Source organism: Pinus tabuliformis, chromosome Q, assembly GCF_031772625.1.
Source record: "Pinus tabuliformis cultivar Carrire ecotype Pingquan chromosome Q, CPIR1, whole genome shotgun sequence".
Taxonomy (NCBI): Eukaryota; Viridiplantae; Streptophyta; class Pinopsida; order Pinales; family Pinaceae; genus Pinus; species Pinus tabuliformis.
Window position 1 is genome coordinate 334,474,347 of NC_142296.1, and position 20,922 is coordinate 334,495,268.

The window sequence follows — 20,922 nt, forward strand, 5'->3', positions numbered from 1 at the left end:
AGTTGCATCAGTCCCATCTCTAGCCCCAAATCAATCAAGGGAAGAGCTAGATGAAAACTGCTAAAAGCCTCTTCCTGGTGTACACTAATTGTCATGTGAAGCCTGTACACACTCCTGAAGTATGTGTTGAACTGGGAGAGTTTTTATTCGTACAATGGATACTTGGGATGTAGACCCAGATATTTCAGTTTTCCTAAGTGAAGCCCTTGCTGCATTTGGAAATCTAGGAGATGGGTTTTAAGTGCTTTGTCGCAAAATCCTTCAGTGAATTGTTCTTACATGAGTTGGCCTTGTCTTTGCGAGAGGAGAAGAAGAAGAAGAAGGTGGTGATAAATTGAGCTCTAAGTTTTTTGTTTCTACAACCATCCCAACTGAGCATCTTCCAAAAATCCTCTGATTCCTAAGCTTCATCCCCATTGTCAAAATCAAGCACAAAATCCTCAACATCTTCAGCAAGTGTGCTGGACTGTCCAGACATAGATGTTTGATAGCCTTGAAAATACCAATATCCTTTAGGGATAGCCCTTCCAAGACCAACACAATATGTATGATATGTTGAATCATAGTGATCACACGATAATAAAATATCACCATCGCCAGTCTCATTACAATCTAAGCAAACTATATTTACATAAGGATCAAGAAATCCCATCACTTCTTCTTCTAAAGGTTGATATACATGCCAAATAGAACCAAATCATATAAGAAAATCGTCCTTCAAATGCAGAACCAACTACTTAAACTTCAACCCTACGTATGCAAATAAATAATCATGCTTCGCAGGAAAGATGGTAAGATAAAAGTAAGGAAATATCTTTAAGACATCCAATAAGGTGTTGTAGTTGGAAACTGATATCACCAAATTCTAAATCACCAACAAACACAAGGATTGATAGAATAAAAGGATGAAATAAAATGAACTAGACCCAGGGGAACTCAAATGTATATGTCTTTAAACATGAACATATAAATTCAAAGAACCCTTATAAATAAAGATTACTGCTACAAATAGAACATAAACTACTCCAAATAGTTATTGGGAAAATAAATAAATTCTAGCATTCAAATAAGGGCATAAACATGTTGTCAAATGGCAAAGTTGAAAGTAGTTAAAAACATCAAGGGCATGTTGCAAATCCATTTCCTTCATTGAAATCAAGAAAAATACCATTGGAACCTCAGCCTTTGATCCACTTCTCTATTGAATCTATTCATATACTTGTCTACTCAATTTGTTATAATTGCACCAAATGGTGCCACATGATAAATAAATTGTAACTTTTACATATATTTTCAAAAAAAGGTTATCTACTGGACATTGGAATGAGTGATGCAGGAGCATTCCCAGTCCATTAGTGTTCTTGCATCACCAAAAACATGTTTAAATTCCAGCATCTTGTTCATGTTTAATCATCAATTTGTGCTTGTGAGACTTACATGAGCCCACAGGAGATTGCTCTTAGTTTCACTGACTCCCACTTTAAACATGACATTTCTAAAAATAGTTGGTAGGAAAGGAAAGATACAATGTACTTAGTTTATTCACCCATTACAATGGAACCACAATGAAAACAAGAGATTCAGTTAAGATGACGGATTGATGCTACTGGAGAAATAAGAAAAAAACAAAGAGATACAAATTAACAGAAATACAACAGGGTGCTATGGCATGGCATCACGAATCTTGTTGTTTCCAGAAACATCTTGCTGAATGATGAAATAGAGATCAACTCCAGCAATAATTAAGACATTCATTGCAAAGGAGGAGATCATTAACAAAGAAATTTTAACATAGACCAAAAATCACTAGGCTAAAGTGGAAGAATTCGTAGAGGAAAACAAACTAAGTGAAGAAACAGACTGTCTCGAGAAGAAGGAAATGACTTCCACAAATGAAATTGAGCACAATAATTGGGAAAGAATATCCTTGGAGCAGTTGAGGCATATCACTGGGTAATTGAGGAAGATCGCTCCATTGAAAATGAAGGATATTTTTAAGGAATAATCATTGAGCAAAAAGAAGGGTAAATTCCTAAAAAGAGAACTAGCATGGAATCTGTGCCTAAACAAGAAACCGTGCAACCAATTGTTGTGTGAGAAATAGAGTATTTCTTTTTATTCATCCTTTCTTAATCCCATGCATGAGGATCAATTTTTGCTGCAGAGTGAATGTAATTGAGTAGCATCACTGTTTCACCGATTTACTTGAATGTTATGATACAAGTTCAATGATAAAATCCTCATGTGGAATTGTTTGGTTTCTATTTAGTGATGTACATTGATTGTGATTGACACCATCCACTGAGATGGGTAGTAAATTTTATTTCTTATCTACCTACATGACATTAGTATGCATTTGTGTAGGTTTTGCATTTTCCAGCGCCCATCGATTAGTATTAAAGTAGGAATAACCTACAGTGAGGAAAATCAAACAAAGGAGGGAGAACAAAATTTAGACGTTTCTTGTCTGTCAGGCAAAACCCAACAACACTAGGGTTTGTAGGGTTTCTATGATTTTGCGAATGGGAGGGTTTAAGTTTATTGTATGTCTACTTCTTCTGATTGATCTATGTTCCTCCGTATTGGTTGTATATCAACCCCTTGTTTTCATAATTTAAGGGCAGTTTCACTAATCCAAAAATAGAGAATGAATAAAAGGAATAGGAACTTACTGATAATGACATCACCGCAGGGATTCTAGAGTGTCATTTGTATTCCATTGGAGTGTAGGGATTCTAGAGCATCATTTTTATTCCATTAGAGTCCAGTGAGGTGTGCAATATTCTCTTTTTTTTTGATCAAGTAAGAGTGGGACATTCTATTAAACTTAGCCAAATTTACATAATTTACAAGGAGCCACACCCACTCTGCGAGAGTTCAATAGTCAGCCGGGCAGGCCGAACCAAACTAATCACCCAAAACTAAGAGAAACCTAAATTGGAAATTCGGGGAGAACCACCAAACAAAGCACATGGTCATCTGTTAGTGCTGTCGTGCATCAAATGAGCCTAGAAAACCTTGGAGGGCAAGTCCATCGCATTGGAGGTCACAAAGGCCACAGATGACTCACCATGGATCCACAAGAGGTCCCACCAAAATCCAAACTAAAAACTGTCAAATGGACCCGACAGAAGTTAAAAGCAGAACACTCTAAATTTTTTTTGGGTCCGATCAATTTGCACACACAATCGCCACTGTTGATCAACTGACTAAGATCCAACGGTCATCATGAATATTGGAAGGACAAGAAGCGCGAGAGTTAACTGCCCGATAAGGGCAGTTTTCTCTCTCCTCGCTCCGCAACGTGTCATTGAGTGGAATCAGAGCCAAATACAGAAAAATCGGAAACCATTCAGACCCCGCCTGATATACCACTTGTGGTATTGGACCAGTTGACTCGCGGAAAAAACAAACACGTCCTTTCGCCACGTGTGTTCCTTCATTCTATCCAGCGGGCAGTTCTTGAGCCACTCCCGTTCACCTGGATTCTCTGTCAACCACCACCTAAGCCAAATGAAGAGGGCTACCCCATCCTGTGGAGCCATCCGAGTCAATTCTTTCATCATTCAATCATAAAGAAACCAAACTTTGAAAAATAACCGAACCAAGGCAGGTTAGACTGTGTGGAGTTCTCTAACCTCCCGCTGGTCTTCAGGGTCCCTTTGATCCAACCTGTTAGTCCATAGTTCCATATACTGGGTAGCCTAACAGAGACAGTCCTCTCGTAATTTACCTAGGGGAAGTGAATCCCAAGCATGCCTATAATCCCTGTCCCTATTTGTGACTCCTTCATTCGCCAAACGACCTGCTAACATGTTAGCCTTCCTTTTCACATCGGCGAATATGACAGTTTTAAGGCATCACATATGAGAATAGATGTGGTAAAAAAATTGCAAAAGCTTCTAGTGCTTCGACACTTCATCTGGAGAGGTTCCATTGCTAATTTTCTTAGCCGCTCTAATAATTAATTCTGAATCCACTTCAATTATAGCATTGTGTGAACTTGAATTCACCAGGATTTCCAAGCATTGCTCTAATGCCATGAGCTTAGACATGTTGTTTGTGGCCTTCCGAAAGTGGCCATGGAAGATTATCTGAATTTCTCCCTGATCGTCTCTTATGGCACCCCCAAAGCCTGCTAATCCTGGGTTTCCCTTAGCTGCTCCATCAATATTAACCTTTAAGAAACCATAAGGAGGAGGCTTCCAAATGGTAGCACACTTGTTTATAAGGCTCGTTGCCTTCATTATTCCCAGAGGACTGATAGGATGGAGACCTAAGTGAAGTAAAATAATTTCCTCTTGGGGTAGGGGAGGATCTTTAGGAAGGGTCCTCAGCAAGCTTCTTACTATGTCTTTGATCTGCCTTAGAATTTTCTCAATTATGTGTTGGGGCCTATTTGTTTTGTTTTTGAAGATTCGACTGTTGCGTTCTTTCCACAAATTCCAGATGACAAAACCTGGAACCAAAATCCAAGCTTTATTAACTATCTCATTCCCTGAGAAGTTCTTCCTCTAGTTATTTAGAGTGTTGGATATGCTGAGGCTATCCCTATCAGTTTGTCTAAAAATAGCGGCCACCTAGTCCCAAATCTTTGAAGTGAAAGGACAGAGGTTGAGAAGGTGTTCAATCATCTCATCATGAGCACCACAAAGGTAACACTTGGAAGGACCAATGAAGAATTTCTTGAGAAGATTCTTCCAAGTTAGGATCTTCCTTTGATGCACTAGCCAGATGAATAGCTTTATTTTCATCCAATGCGGACTTTGCCAAATTTTCTTCTAGATCTGATTTGGGTTCACAAAGTTAAATCCTGTGACTTCCTGTTTGGCCTGTTTGAGGTTAAAGTTGCCTTCAATGTTCTTCCCCACATTAATTGATCCGTTAAGGAAGAAACAAGAATATTTCTATGCTCTAGCTCCTAGGTGAGAGGTTCTGCCTTGGTCTTCAACTGATTTTCATCACTGTATCCTAGATCCTTCCACTCCCTCCATTTTCCATTATTCCTTCCCTAATTCTAGAAGTCTTTTACCAAAACCATACCTTTGTTGTCTGTGTCACTTTTTAGATCTGCAAATTCATCCCTATAAAGGTTGGGTTCCTGTTCCCAGTTATCCTCCCAAAATTGAGCAAGATCCCCTGCTCAAATTTCCCAAAAACGATGGTGCTGAACAATGATTTTACTATCCCAGGAAAGGTTCCAAATATGGGAGCCCCTGATTTTCCCTGACATTCTAATGTGATCCTTCTCCTGCCAGTACTTGGCATCTTTTTGTTTCCAAAGCTTTGCCCAAGGGGCATTTGGTTCCTTAATGCATCTCCACCAAAGCTTGGCTCCTGAGACTCTGCTGAGGGTCTTAGGATCATGAAGCCCCAATCCACGTTGGCTCTTGGGCTTGCAAAGATTTTCCCAGGCTCCTATAGCCCAATTCATTTTCTCTTCCCCTTTGCCCCACAGAAAGTCCCTTTGTATGCTTCTTATTTGCTACTTAATAGCTTGAGGAGAAGAAAGAACTGAAAACATAAAAATGGGAATGGCCTGCAAGACCGCCTGTGTGAGCACAAGGCGTCCTTCCAGATTTAGTGATCTGCATGTCCACTTTTTGATCTTTTCCTGAAGTTTATTTAAAATTGGCTCACACACTTTCTTTCTTAGTGGTTTTTCAGTAAGAGGAATGCCAAGATATTTGAAAGGTAGTTGTTCTCTTTCAAATCCAAGAATTCTGGTAATGTTTCTCTGAATAGCAATGTTAGTGTTAAAGGAAAAAACTTTGGACTTGTTAAGGCTTACCTCTGTGCCTGTTGCCATAGCAAAGTCATTTAATATGTTTTTGATTGCTCCGGCTTCCCTGACTGTAGGTATGCCCTACAACATTGTGTCATCTACAAATTGGTGATGAGTGTTTGCCTCTCCATCCGCAGTGAGTTTGATACCCTGAATTCGTCCTTCGGCATTTGCCATTTTAATCGCTCTAACTAGCCCTTCCGTCATGAGGATGAAGAGGAACGGGGAAAGCGGATCTCCTTGTCTGAGCCCTCTGGAGGGACTAAAGGTCCTTGATGGAGCACCATTAAGCAATATGGAAAAACTGGTTGAGGTAACTAATGCCATGAACCATCTTATCCAATTCTGGTCAAAACCATAGGCTTTTAGAATTGCTCTTATGTATGCCCAACTCAATTTGTCATAGGCTTTTGCTAGGTCCAACTTAATGATCATACTAGCTTGTTTGTTGCTTTTGATAGAGTGTATTGTTTAGTCAATTTAGTATGTCCTAAATTGCTACATTAATTATCAATTCGAGAGTCATAAGCTGATGAAGTGTGGCGCACTATATGTGCAAGACAACCTCTTTCTTACTTTTTATCAAAATGATCTTGTTTTGGGGGTTTTATCTTGGTTTGTCTCCTAATGCAAATGATAATCCTATTCCTAAGTTTTAAGAAAACTTTAGAAGGCAAGTTTGGGTATAGATTTTAAGGCAATTATGTCCTTTATGATGGCTTCCAGAACTTAACACTTTGGAAGATCTCAAAACAGTCTAGTAATGAAATTGACTCTTTGAACAAGAATGTAAATGTGCAGCTAAACAAGAATGTAAATGTGCAGCTACTTGAATCAAACAAATGATGAACTATTGATCATGAAATCTCCATCTCTACTGCTTATCTAAATACAGAAATAAAAGTTAAGCTATTGCACTCAAACAAATAAAAAATTGCAAACTAATAAAAGTAAAATCAATTCACTTCATTTATAGTCCGATAGCTCGCCAAGTAGTCTAAGCTATGGCTCTGGAGATAACATCAATAATATGAGGAATTGATATCTAATTGCAGAAAAATAAAGTTAAAATCAAATCACATCATTCATAGTCCGATAGCTCGCCAAGTAGTCTAAGCTATGGCTCTGGAGATAACGTCAATGATATGTGGAATTTGATATCTAAACTAAATGACAAAGCAAATGAATAAAACTGAAATCAATGGATAACTGTAATTGAAAAGCTAAGAAAATCAAAGTCAGCAAAAAGGCTAATCTCATGTCACTAGTTATCGTAAAAATTGTATGAAAATGCCTGGGCCTGGCCTATCCTGAAACACACACTGATCAGTGTTAGCAACAATATACAATACTTGAAAAATCACGTACAGGATTGTAATGTTGACACCATGAATATATTATGAAATATACACAGGTGAATGAATTATGAAACATGTACAATGGAAATAAGGAAACAACACATAAAACTGTACAGCAATAAAGAAAACAAAACCTCAGCGTGCAGGGGCCCTCTGCACGAACTTGGTCAACACGTTATCGGTCTGGAATTACACTCACACAATCATATAAAACATAGTTCTATTGTATTGCAAAACAGAGGAAGACTCCTCTCGTTACAACAACAAGACCAATTCATGGCACAGTACAATGACTAACAGCAAAATGACATCAAAAACTAACTCCACATGCGTTTGCAAACACGTTATTTATAAGGAAAATTACATAACTATTTTCTCATGAAACACCTTCAACAGAGGACACGTAAAAAGACAGCATCCGTGGGTTTAGCATGATGGTTTCCGAGATCATTCAATCTATCAGAGATGGTTGCTGGATTTGCATCGTGGAGGCAGTCTACAGCTGTCAAAATGAACCCAGGGATCTAGGAATGGCCTCGGACCCTTCACGTGTTCAAAAACAGAGACCTGTTGTCGTAGGACTCCTTCGTTTGACCACCGTTTGACCACGGCTTCGCTTTATGAATCTGGGTAAACCAATAGGACCTAATACATGTCCAGATCATACCTGAACTACCTACATGCCTTGTTTTTCTTGATGACACCTGTAACCTAGAGATCAACAAAAACAGCTGCGAAAAGTTGAATCAGCTACGGAAAGTGGCTGCATTCCGCGGCTAATGAGCAAAAGCTATTTCAAATAGCAAACACAAAAACATAGTTAGAAAACCACTTAAATGCTCTTTTAGAATCAATATGCAATGATCTTTGATAACTTATGAGGTACTGGTGAGGGGAAAAGGTCTAGGAAAATGTGTAGGAGAGATGTAGTTTCAGAGCTCAACATACCCCCACTGTGAAGGTGTTGCATGTCCTCATGCAACCAAAAATTTGACCATCCTCCCTTCAGTTCATGTGTTCTGAGACCTCTACTAACACATCCAGCCTTCTTTTCTTCTTTCTTGGGACCACTGTCATCCTTGGCTTCCTCATTAGGCACTTGAATTTGAGGTTGATGAGAGCCCTGCTCAACCTCCTGTTCTTTTTCTTCAATTTTCTATTTTTCTTCTGTCATAGCCCAAGATGCAACATGGTGTTGTCGTGAATAATCTTATCTAACCCGCCCTGTTCTTTCAATGTTTCATTTTCTCTTTTGATGAGTCTATTTAGGACCTCCAGCTCAAAAACTTCTTGTTTTAGTGATTGGATTTGAGCTTCTTGGGTTGTATTAGGCTGGGCCGATGAAGTGCCTTGATCTGTGGCAGTTTTCTCAAACGTTTCAATATAATCATACATTTCTTACTGGGTTGGATCTATCTCAGGTGTAGTCTTCCTTGGGCTGTCCCCAAAATCTGGTTGAGAAGGACTGATCTCAAAATCTCACTAAGGAATAGGAGTATGATGTGGGCCAGGGCCAGGAGGGATTGCTGAAGGTTGTTCCTGTGTTTCCCCTCCTAAATCAATGAAGTGGGGCCCTTTCGTTTTTACTTTCCTCAATTTTCCTTTAAGTCTGGAGTTCCTCCTTAAATTTTGTGAACTAGTGTCTTCTTTCTCCACACTCTGTTTTTCTTTTCCTTTTCTCTTTGCTGCAGTTGACTGTTCCTGAAGGTAAACTAGTCTTTCAGAAAGTATTTGGTGGTCCTTTTCTGAGGAAGGTTCTGTGGTTTGATAGACAACCTCAATATTTCTCTTCCCTTTTGATTTTCTTGGCTTCTTAACCTCAGTTCTTTCCTTCCTACTTTCAGACAGCTTTTCTTCCTTAGTAGTTTCTTTAACTATGTTAGTAGGAGTGTCCTAAATTCTAACACTTGTTTTCTTTCTCCTACTTTTCCTTGCTGAGCTGCCCTCGGGTGTTTCAGGTGGATCTTGAAGGAAGTCTCTAACCAAAAACTGCTCCCAGATGTCCTTCTTTTCCTTCAATTGTTTTTCAATCAAAATTTTCACAAGGCCGTGATGGTACAGGTGGGGTTCTATGTCCCCCAGATTCTTTTGGACAATTATGGACATCTTTTTCAAGCTATTTAACAAAAAGTAAGGAAAATTAATGGTTTGATTTTCTAAAAAATTCATCAGCAACCCAGTGTGGTACATATACATGGACCCGAACCGCCCCTCACATGTAATAAACTTCTGGATTATCAATAATAGACTAGTCCACTTTTCTTCTAAAGCAGAGACAGGGATTCCACGTTTGAAACTAGTTATATCCATACCTGGATTGCGTAGGATAACCCTCTATTGCATCTCATCAAAGCTTTTGTTTTTGAACCACCATTCCCCTTCCTGTGGGAGTTCTATTGCTGCAGCGATAGATGCCTCTGTGACTGAAAATTTAAGGTCTCTAACCTCAACTTCCATACCATTAAAAGACCTCGCAAATGTCTTCATAACTTCTTTGTTGTAGCCTCTGAATTTCTGAATGAACTATAGCCACTGTGCCTTCCTTAGTATGCTCTTCAATTGTGGATACCCCTCCATGAATTTGGGCCCTTCCAGTTCTGCTCTTAGCAAAAACCCCATTCCTTCCTTCTGCTTTAAAATGCATCTGTGTGAATGATGGATTGACGGAGGTGAAATGGCTATGCTAGTGGGGAATGGAGAAGTTTTATGGAGAAAAACCAGTAATCATAAATGAAAGAGTAGAGAACAGGTAATGAGAATGAGTTCACGGGAGTGTAAACAGTCCGAAAATAACAGGTGGGATAGTATGGGAATAGAGTGAGCTTAGCTTTTGAAATAGACATCTGCAGAATAAGTGTGAGCACGTTCTCAAGATGGATGTGGAATGTGCGGTGGAACAGAGCTGTGATAAAATAGATCACGTCCTCATAATTACCCGGTTCAGTAGGTGGAATGCCAACGTACAAATAAACACGAGTTAAATTCGGAGGCGGATCATGAAGCCATTAAAAATTAATGCAAGGTTCATGGAGAAATCATGTAAAGGTCATGGAGTGGTTATGGAAGCTATCAATGCTAATCATTACATATAATGGAACCGTGGTTTCATAACTATATAGAATTTTCTTTTTAAAATTCTATTTGAAACAAATCTTGCTCATACCTTGGAATTTTTGCCACTTTTATCCATTAACATTTGATTAGTTGCTTCCTATTGGTGCTTTGGGTGCTTCAACATATATATTTCTTTTCATACCTACATTTTGCTAACATCTGACTGTCAGTGCTAAATAACAGAGTGTTAGCTGCAGAATCAATCAACTGGCTGTGAAATCAGTTTCTAGCTGCGGAAACTTAATTCAGCTACGGAAACTAATACAGTGAACATATGACTGAATGTAGATGGATGGAAATGAATAATGACTGAGTGAATGATATAGGAAAACTAGTCATGAAAGGACTTTCATTGGCGAAATGGGATGATGAAATGAAATGAAATGGAGTGAGGTGAAATGAAGTGAAATGGAGTGAATTGACATGAAACTATGAATACAATGAGGAAAGTTTTTTTTTGGGAAAATATAGGGCGTCAGGAGTTCCTGATTTTCGCCCTCTATTTTCTGTATAAGATTTCCAATCAGTGATGGGTTTTCAGGCTTATACACATTTTTTTATTTTTTTATTTTTAAAACAGAAAAGAATAAAGACTAGGTTGGTGGAGAAGAAAGATTCTTCTTCACCAGCCTTCTTGCAAAACTATCTTGAAAGATTTTGACAAATTCCTCTTTTGAGAGTGGCTTATGATAGATCTTTAATCTGTGGCCATTCACAATAAGAGGAGTTTGATGTTCATCAATGGTTTTGATTCTTACCACTCCATTGCTAAAGATTTTGTCAATCTCATATGGCCCAAGCCAATGAGTCTGAAATTTTCCTTTAAAATCTTTAAACTTGGAGTCAAATAGCAATGCCCAATCTCCTTCTTGAAACTTTTTCTCCTTGATGTATTTGTCATGCCACTTAGCTCTTTGATATTTAACTAGATCAGTTCTTAGGATTGCTTCTTGTCTGATCTCATCTAGCTCATTCAACTACTCCATTCTATGCTTTTGGGCTTTTGATAGATCCATTCGCAACTGAACTTCCATCTTGAAAGTTTTGACTTGGAACTCAATGGGGAACAAGACTTCTTTCCCATAAACAAGTTCATAGGGAGAATGTATTTTTGTATTCCTCCATGTAGTTCTATAGGCCCATAAGGCTTCAGGAAGCCTTTCTGCCCAATCTCTTCTGTGTAGATGAACAGACTTGGTAATGATGCCTTCAAGAACTTTGTTTGTAAACTCCACTTGAATATTTGCTTGCGGATGGTAAGGAGTAGATTTTCTATGCTTGACCTTGTACTCTTCCATCAACTTTTCCACTAGTTTTGATGTGAATTGTCCTCCCTGATCTGTCACAATTTCTTTTGGAACACCAAAGCAAGTAAAAATATCCTCATAAAGAAAACTAACAACTGCATGCTCAGTAGCAGAAAATAATGCTTTGGCTTCTACCCATTTAGTGACATAATCAGTACATACCAATATATACTTTCTTTGTTTAGATGGTGGGTTAATAGGTCCAATAAAATCTAAAGCCCATTTTTCAAAGGGTTCGATGAGTACCTATGGTTGTAATGGCATTTCATTTGGAAGGGTAGGTTTCCTTACTCTTTGGTAGCTGTCACACCTTTTGACATGTTGTTTTGCATCTTTGAAGAGGGATGGCCAATAATATCCTAAAGAGAAGATTTTATAGACTGTCCTTTTGTCAGCAAAGTGTCTGCTGCATGGTTCATCATGGCATGCTTTGAGAATATCAGGCATTTCATCTTCCCTAACACATCTTCTGATCACAAAGTCTAGCCCTGTTTTAAACAATTCGTTAGAAATCCATAAATATTTTGAACTCTCTTGAATAATCCTTCTTCTTTCACCAGGAAATAAATGTGGAGGTAGTTTCCCTGTAACCAAATAGTTAGCTATATCTGCATACCAAGGAGTCTTAGTAGTTACTGCAAATAAATATTCATCAGGAAACTTGTCCTCTACAGGAGAATCCTCTTTAGTATTCTGAATCCTAGATAAGAAATCAACTATTGAGTTTTGTTTCCCTGGTCTATCTAACACAGTAATATTGAATTCCTGTAAAAGTAAGAGCCACCTTGTAACTCTTCCATTAGTAATGGGTTTTTTCATTAGATATCTAATTGCAGAATGATCAGTATGAATAAAAGTTTTATAGCATGTTATATACTGTCTAAACTTACTGATTGCATGAACAACAACTAAGAACTCCTTTTCAGTCACAGTATAGTTCAACTCTGTAGGAGTTAAATTTTTACTGGTATAGTAAATGGCATAAGGAACTAAATCGTTTTGTCCCAATACAACCCCTAGAGCTGTATCTGAAGCATCTGTAGAAATATGGAAAGGAAGTTTCCAATTTGGTCCTCTCAAGATAGGCGCTTCAGATATTCTTGTTTTCAAAGTTTCAAATGCTGGTTGGCAATTAGGATCCCATTTGAATTCACAATGTTTTGTAAGCAGTTTGAAGAGTGGAGATGCTATTTTAGTGAATTTTTCTATAAATCTTCTATAATATCCAGTGAATCCCAAAAAACTTCTAACATCTTTTTGACAATTTGGAATAGGCAACTTGGAGATGACTTCAACTTTTGATCTATCAACTTTAGTCCCATCCCCTGAAATATGACGTCCCAAAACAATACCTTCAGTAAACATCATAAAGAATTTTTCATGGCTTAGTGAAAGGTTTGTTTCTTTACATCTTATAAGGACTTTTTCCAAATTTTCTAATGCCTCTTCAAACGAATCACCATAAATTGTAAAATCATCCATATAAACCTCTACACAATCATGGATTAGATCAGAAAAAATTCCTAGTACTACTCTTTGGAATGTTGCAGGTGCATTACATAATCCAAAAGGAAGTACTCGATAAGAAAAAGTTCCCCATGGATAGGTAAATGTGGTCTTATCCTGATCTTCAGGTGCTACTTGAATTTGATTATAACCACTAAAACCATCCAGAAATGAAAAGTACTTTTTGCCTGCTAATGTATCTAATACTTGATCGATAAAGGGCAAGGGAAAGTGATCATTCAAAGTTGCTTTGTTCAATTCCCTGTAATCAATGCATACCCTCTATTTACGATTCTTTTTGGGTACTATAACCAAAGGAGAAACCCATCGACTATCTGAAATTGGGTAAATGAAATTTACATTAAGTAGTTTTTGGAGCTCTTCTTTCACTATCTCCCTAAGATTTGGATTCATCCTTCTCTGAGGTTGTCTGATTATTCTATTGTTTTCCTCGATATAGATATGATGGATGCAAGTCTTAGGATCAATACCTTTCATATCAGTATACTCCCATGCAAATGTAGTAGAATGTTTTTGCAAGATTTTGGTTAGCTCTTCCTGTTGTGACTTTTCCAAATTTTTGTTGATATTCAATGTTTTTCCTAGAAAAATCTCAATGGTAGAGCTACCAAACTCCTCCATAGAGTAAAGAGACATTTGTCTTGATGATAGATATTCAATATCAGAATCTAACTAAAATTGTGTGTGGTCATATTCTGAAGATGTTTTAAAATTTTATAATGTGTTCAGAATTTGACTATCTTCACTAATTTCAGAAACAGTAAAGACATGTTGAATAATATCTTCATCGTCAATCCATTCAATGTCTCCTACTTCTGTAATTGCCTTTGCTGGAGGATACAGATTGAATTTCTTTGTCGAAATACCATCAAAAATGTACATATCTCCAGATCTACACTAATGAGAGCATCAGCTATGGCTAGCCAAGGTCTTCCTAAGATGAGTGGATGTCCTCCTAGATTACTCGTGGGTGTCAAAATCATGAAATCTACTGGATACTTCCAAGAATCTAAGGAGACTGAAATATCTTCTAGTACACCATCTCGTTTGATTATCGATCTATCTGCAAGTTGCAGTAAGGTGGGTGTAAAATGAAGATTAGGAAGTTTAAGCTGTTCCATAGTTTGTCTACTCATAATGTTGATAACAGCCCCCAAGTCAATCAAAGTGTTTGGAATTTCTATCCCATTTATATGTGTCTTGACAATTTGACTACCTAGATCTACATACTTCTGCATGGTAATTTTTCCCATCATGATATCTGCTATTTTCCCTACCAGGTGGATTCTTCTTGTATCTCTTGGTTTCCTTCCTGGTCTTTTAAGACTCAACTCCTTTATTGTTTTTGCTATAATAGGAATCTCTCGAATGGCTTGTAGCAAGGGGATCTTGATACAGACATTCTTCAATTCATCTAGAAAATCATAGTCAGGCAACAAGATTTGTTTTTCCACCCCTTTGTTAATTTGCAATATTTCAGGGAAAGGAGGCGTGGATGAATATGTAGGTTGCTCAACTATAGGAGTTGTGGGGGTTGACTCTTTTTCTTTTTCTTTTTGAATAATTGGGTTTTGAAGAGGTGCTTCCTCAGAACCTTTATTGACTTTAAGAGAATCCTCCTCAGAAGTACCTTTCTCTTAAACATCTATAGAAGGTTTTTCTAAAACTCTTCCAGATCTGAGTTGAACATCATTAAGAGGAACAATCATATAGGTAGGAAATTGTTGTCCTTCTATCATGTAAGCATTTTGAGGATTTTTGTAGTTGGGATTTGGCAATGGCTGGGCTGGTAGTTGATTTGTCTTTTGTTGAAATGGAAGCAAGAGTTGAGAATTTGGATTTTGTTGAGAAGGTTGTTGTTGTGGGAATGGTAATGAAAGTTGTGGGTTTTGATTTGGAATTGGTGGATTTTTTTGATTTGGAAAAGATGGAGGATATTGATAAAATTGAGCAAATATCCCATAAGGATTTTTCATCCCTTGTGCGCATTATTGGTATGGATTTTGAGATTGGGGCCAAGGTTTTTGCCAAGAATTCCAATTTGGCGGGAACTGAAAGTTCATAGGATTGTTAAATCCCTGATTTTGTTGCCCCTGCCATGGTCTTCTTGAAACAAAACAAAGGGACTCTACTGAATTTGGATCTTCCTGAAAGACAGCTTTGAGCCTAGGAAGTGAAGGACAATCCTTGGTCTCATGGATTTCTGAGCAAATCATACATGTTTCTACGACTTTTTCATCCAAGGGGCATTCCCTTAGAGCATATTTCTTTCTACATTTTGGACAAAATATGGCCAAGGCATCAGCTTCTATTTTCTGCTTGTTTTGAATTTTAAGGGTGTCTAGTTGTTCACTAAGGCTCCCTAGAATATTAGTTTTGAACTCATCAAGCATATTGCCAATCTCTTCCCTACTTACTGAACTAGTTGCAGATTTGTTTTCTCTAATCAGAGAAGGATCTCTAAGCCCTTTTCCAATTTTAGATTTTCCCCTTGAGAGATGGACACATAGTTCTGCTATGTCATGGAGTGGAAGTTGAGAAATATCTCCCTTCCCCATCATGTTTAAAATATCTATCCATTCATCTCTAATGGATTTTAATAGAAGGGCTTTCAAGGTTTCCTCATCTAAATTACTCATTTTTTCTCTCTTTAAGTTGTATTGAAATCTTTCAAGTAAATCCTCCAAGTTTTCATCTTCTTTTTGCATCATATTGAATACCTCATCCTTATGATTGGTGGGCATACAACAATCTAGGTATCTATCCAAAAATGTTTGTTTCATATCATTCCAAGTCCTAATATATTGAGTGACTAATCCCATGAACCATTTCAAAGCAACTCCTTTCAATGTTGAAGGAAACAATTTGAGTTTTTGAGAGTCTTCCATATAGTCATAGGTTCGGCACAAGACTCCAAACTCAAATAGAAATGTTTTAGGATCCTCACTTCGTAACCCATAAAAGTTTGGGAGGAAAGATGGTGAAATGTTTTTCATTGTTGTATGGGTTTCCTCATCGGCTATAGGGAATCCAAATGAGTTATCTCCATCCCTATTTCCCCCATTGTTACCTCTACCTCCTCCATTGTTTCCTCTTCCTCTGCCTCGACCCCATCCTCCAAATTCATTTACTACTTCCTCTGTCATTATAGTATCCTCAGAGTCCTTAGAGTCCTCTGGTTCTTCTATTAATGGTGAACGAGGAAGAGTTTCTCCCTCCTCTTCTTCAGGTGATTCTACTTCTTTGATTACAATATGTTCTCCTGTAGAAGTGAAGAAAGGTTCTTCTCCTTGATCAAATTTAATGGATAGTGTGGGAGAGTCTCCTAATTCGGCTGCTGCCCCTTGAATTCTAGGAATCCTAAGGCTGGGAGTATGAGTCGGAGATGATGGAGGTGTATCTTGTCTATGCCTTGAAGTAGCTATAATTGTGAAAATTAAACTTTTGGCCCTATCTATAAACCTTCGCCTAGAATCTCTTGCTCTATGCATGTCATTTTTTTTTTTAAGTTGGGCTAATAATTCTCTTTCTGATCTTCCAAGTCACACTAGGTGCAAGAAGAGAGCATAATCAAGAAATTATTGAACTAATAATTCTCTTTTCTGATCCTCCAGATCACACTAGGTGCAAGAGGAGAGCATACTTCAAGAAGTTATCAATTTTTCCCTTCTTTTTTTTTTAAGAGATTGGCTACCTAGTTACACTTCCCTGGCAACGGTGCCAAAATGTTTAGTCAATTTAGTATGTCCTAAATTGCTACATTAATTATCAATCCAGGAGTCGTAAACTGATGAAGTGTGGCGTACTATATGTGCAAGGCAACCTCTTTCTTACTTGTTATCAAATTTATCTTGTTTTGGGGGTTTTATCTTGGTTTGTCTCTTAATGTAAATGATAATTCTATTCCTAAGTTTTAAGAATACTTTAGAAGGCAAGTTTGGGTATATATTTTAAGGCAATTATGTCCTTTATGATGGCTTCTAGAACTTAACACTTTGGAATATCTCAAAACAGTCTAGTAATGAAATTGATTCTTTGAACAAGAATGTAAATGTGCAGCTAAACAAGAATGTAAATGTGCAGCTACTTGAATCAAACAAATGATGAACTACTGATCATGAAATCTCTATCTCTGCTACTTATCTAAATACAGAAATAAAAGTTAAGCTATTGCACTCAAACAAATAAAAAACTGCAAACTAATAAAAGTAAAATCAATTCACTTCATTTATAGTCCGATAGCTCCCCAAGTAGTCTAAGCTATGGCTTTGGAGATAATGTCAATAATATGAGGAATTGATATCTAATTGCAGAAAAATAAAGTTAAAATCAAATCACATCATTCATAGTCCGATAGCACGCCAAGTAGTCTAAGCTATGGCTCTGGAGATAACGTCAATGATATGAGGAATTTGATATTTAAACTAAATGACAAAGCAAATGAATAAAACTGAAATCAATGCATAACCGTAATTGAAAAGATAAGAAAAGCAAAGTCAGCAGAAAGGCTAATCTCATGTCACTAGTTATCGTAAAAATTGTATGAAAATGCCTGGGCCTAGCCTATCCTGAAACACACACTGGTCAGTGTTAGCAACAATATACAATACTTGAAAAATCATGTACAAGACTGTAATGCTAACACCATGAATATCTTATGAAATATACACAGGTGAATGAATTATGAAACATGTACAATGGAAATAAGGAAACAACACATAAAACTGTACAATAATAAAGAAAACAAAACCTCGACGTGCAGGGGCCCTTTGCACGGCCTTGGTCAACACATTATTAGTCTGGAATTACGCTCACACAGTCATATAAAATAGAGTTCTATTTTATTGCAAAATAGAGCAAGACTCCTCTCGTTACAACAACAGGACTAGTTCACCACACAGTACAACGACTAATAGCAAAATGACATCAAAAACTAACTCCACATGCGTTTGCAAACGCGTTATTTATAAGGAAAATTACATAATTGTTTTCTCATGAAACACCTTCAATAGAGGACACGTAAAAAGACAGCATCCGTGGGTTTAGCATGATGGTTGCCAAGATCATTCAATATATCAAATATGGCTATTGGATTTGCATCGTGGAGGTAGTCTACAGCTGTCAAAATGAACCCAGGGATCTAGGAATGGCCTCAGACCCTTCACGTGTTGAAAAATAGAGACCCGTTGTCGTATGACTCCTTCGTTTGACCACCGTTTGACCACAGCTTCCCTTTATGAATCTAGCTAAACCAATAGGACCTTATCCATGTCCAGATCATTCCTGAACTGCCCACATGCCTTGTTTTTCTTGATGACACCTGTAACCTAGAGATCAACAAAAACAACTGCAGAAAGTTGAATCAACTGTTGAAAGTGGCTGCATTCCACAGCTAATGAGCAAAATCTAATTCAAATAGTAAACACAAAAACATATTTAGAAAACCACTTAAATGCTCTTTTAGAATCAATATGCAATGATCTTTGATAGCTTATGAGGTATTGGTGAGGGGAAAAAGTCTAGGAAAATGTGTAGGAGAGATGTAGTTTCAGAGCTCAACACGTACCACCTCATGAGCTTGGATGATATTGTTGAGGATTTGTCTTCCCTCCACATAGCCTATTTGCTCCTCTGAGATGAGAGAGGGTAGAAGTGGTTTGAGTCGATTGGATATTACTTTGGAGATAATTTTATACACCATAGTACATAAGGCTATGGGCATAAAACCATCCGGAGTCATGGCATTTTCCTGCTTTGGAATCAGAGCTATGAAGGATTCATTCAGAGCCTTCAGTACCTTCTTGGATCTTCTTGAGTCTTCCACAACCTCAAGGATATCATATTTGACAGTTTCCAAGTAGGATTTGAAGAAGCCTACATTGAATCCATCCGGGCTTGGTGCTTTTCCATTTTGCGTTTCAATGATCACTTCACTGACCTCCTCTTCCAATACTGGCCTGTTGAGATTATGGTTGTCCTCTCTAGTAACCAGCTGAGGGATATAATGAGTGAAATGGTCAATGAACCTAGATCTGTTCTCTAGTGGCTCCTTTTCAATATTACAGAAGTGATGAATAAGGACCGATTCCATATCATTTTGAGAAACAAGCTCAATGCCTTGAGAATCTTTGATCTTTGTGATTCTGTTGTGTGCCCTGTGAGCTATAGTGGATTTGTGGAAGAATTTTGTGTTTCTTTCTCCCTCTTTAATCCATTGTATCCTTGATTTCTGCCTCCATAAAATTTCTTCTTGTAAGCATCGATCCTCCCATTCTTCCTATAGAGAGTCAGTTAATTTTTACCACTCTTCGGTGAAGCCATCTGTGATATTGATCTGATTGATCTCCTGGAGCTTCTGTTCAGTTTCTCTTTTGTCTTTGAAGATATATCCAAATTCATTTTTGTTCCAAACTTTAAGATGGGCTTTGATATATTTAAGTTTCTACTGGAGCATGTACATTTTTGTGCCCTGAATATTCAACTCCTCTCTCCACTATTTATCAACGTTATTAGTGAAATTAGGGTGTGAGAGCCAAGCATTCTCAAACCTGAAAGGTCTGTTTCTTGGAGTGCCCATAAAGGTGGCTTCCAGCTATACAGGCCAATGATCTGATCCTCCAAAGGGCAGAATGGAGGCTACCATGGCAGGTCCTGAGAGAAAGAGGTCTTTTGAAATCATGAACCTATCAAGTTTGGAAGCAACTTGATGAGCCCCTCCCCTTTTGTTGTTCCAAGTGAAGGTTCCATTAATTGTTTTAGTGTCCACCAGCCCCATGTTCATATGAAGTTCTAGAAGGCCATGGAGTCCCTGCCCAACTGTCTAGTGCTTCCTTTTTTTTCTAAAAGAGATCTTATCATGTTGAAATCTCCTGCAACGATCCAGGGAAAATGGGGATGTCTCGCTCTTAGTTCCTCTAGGGAGGTGAGGAGATTGAGTTTGTCTGCTTGCTTTTGAGGTCCATAAACATTTGTAATCATGTATATCTCCTTGTCCCCTACAGGTTGACATATCAGGGATAGATAGTTCTTAGATGCTTCAACATCCAGAATTCCCAATTTCTGTGGGTCCCACAAAGTGAGAATCCCCCCCACTGAGTGATCTGCCTTAACCTCTAAATACTCATATTTGAATAACCACTTATTGTGAACATCTCTTATCTTTTCCATCGAACATTTTGTCTCTTGAATGAACAACATGCCTAGTTTTTCTTCTTTCATTATGTTACTAAGATTTCTTTGTTTCCTCCTACTCCCTATGCCTCTAATGTTCCAGGTTGTGAACTTCATTAAGAAAGGTTAGTAAAGGAATAATTGGTAAGATCTTTCATCTTACCTGAGTTGATCAATAGTTTTCCACATTCGTTCAAAAGTTCATTCTGTCTCTTTCTTCTTCTTTTCCTACCTGAGTTCTTTGGAGATTGTGCCTGAGAATTCTCCATCATCTTGACCCCACTTGGCTCCTGGCTTTCATGATTTCTTTTGACTCTAGCTCCCTTCGCTTGTGACCTCCAGAGAAAGAGTTTTTGTACTCTATCATAGTCCTATTTTGGCAAGGAGTCTACCCCTATGTTTTTTCCTTGTTCCAGAAATTTCTCTAGATCTAGATTTTACCTATCCAGAATCTCCTATAATTCATGGTCCTCTGTTCCTGCTTCACTTGGAGTCATCTCCTGGTCCCTACTAATCTCCATTGGGCTTGGTAGATCATCCTTTTACTGGTTGTCTACTGTGATATCCTCCATGTCAACTACTTTATCGTGTTCCTTTGTTGCATTCTCCATGTCCTGGACTGTCTCCTTGTTCCCCTCTTCCTCCTCCAGGATCTTGAGGT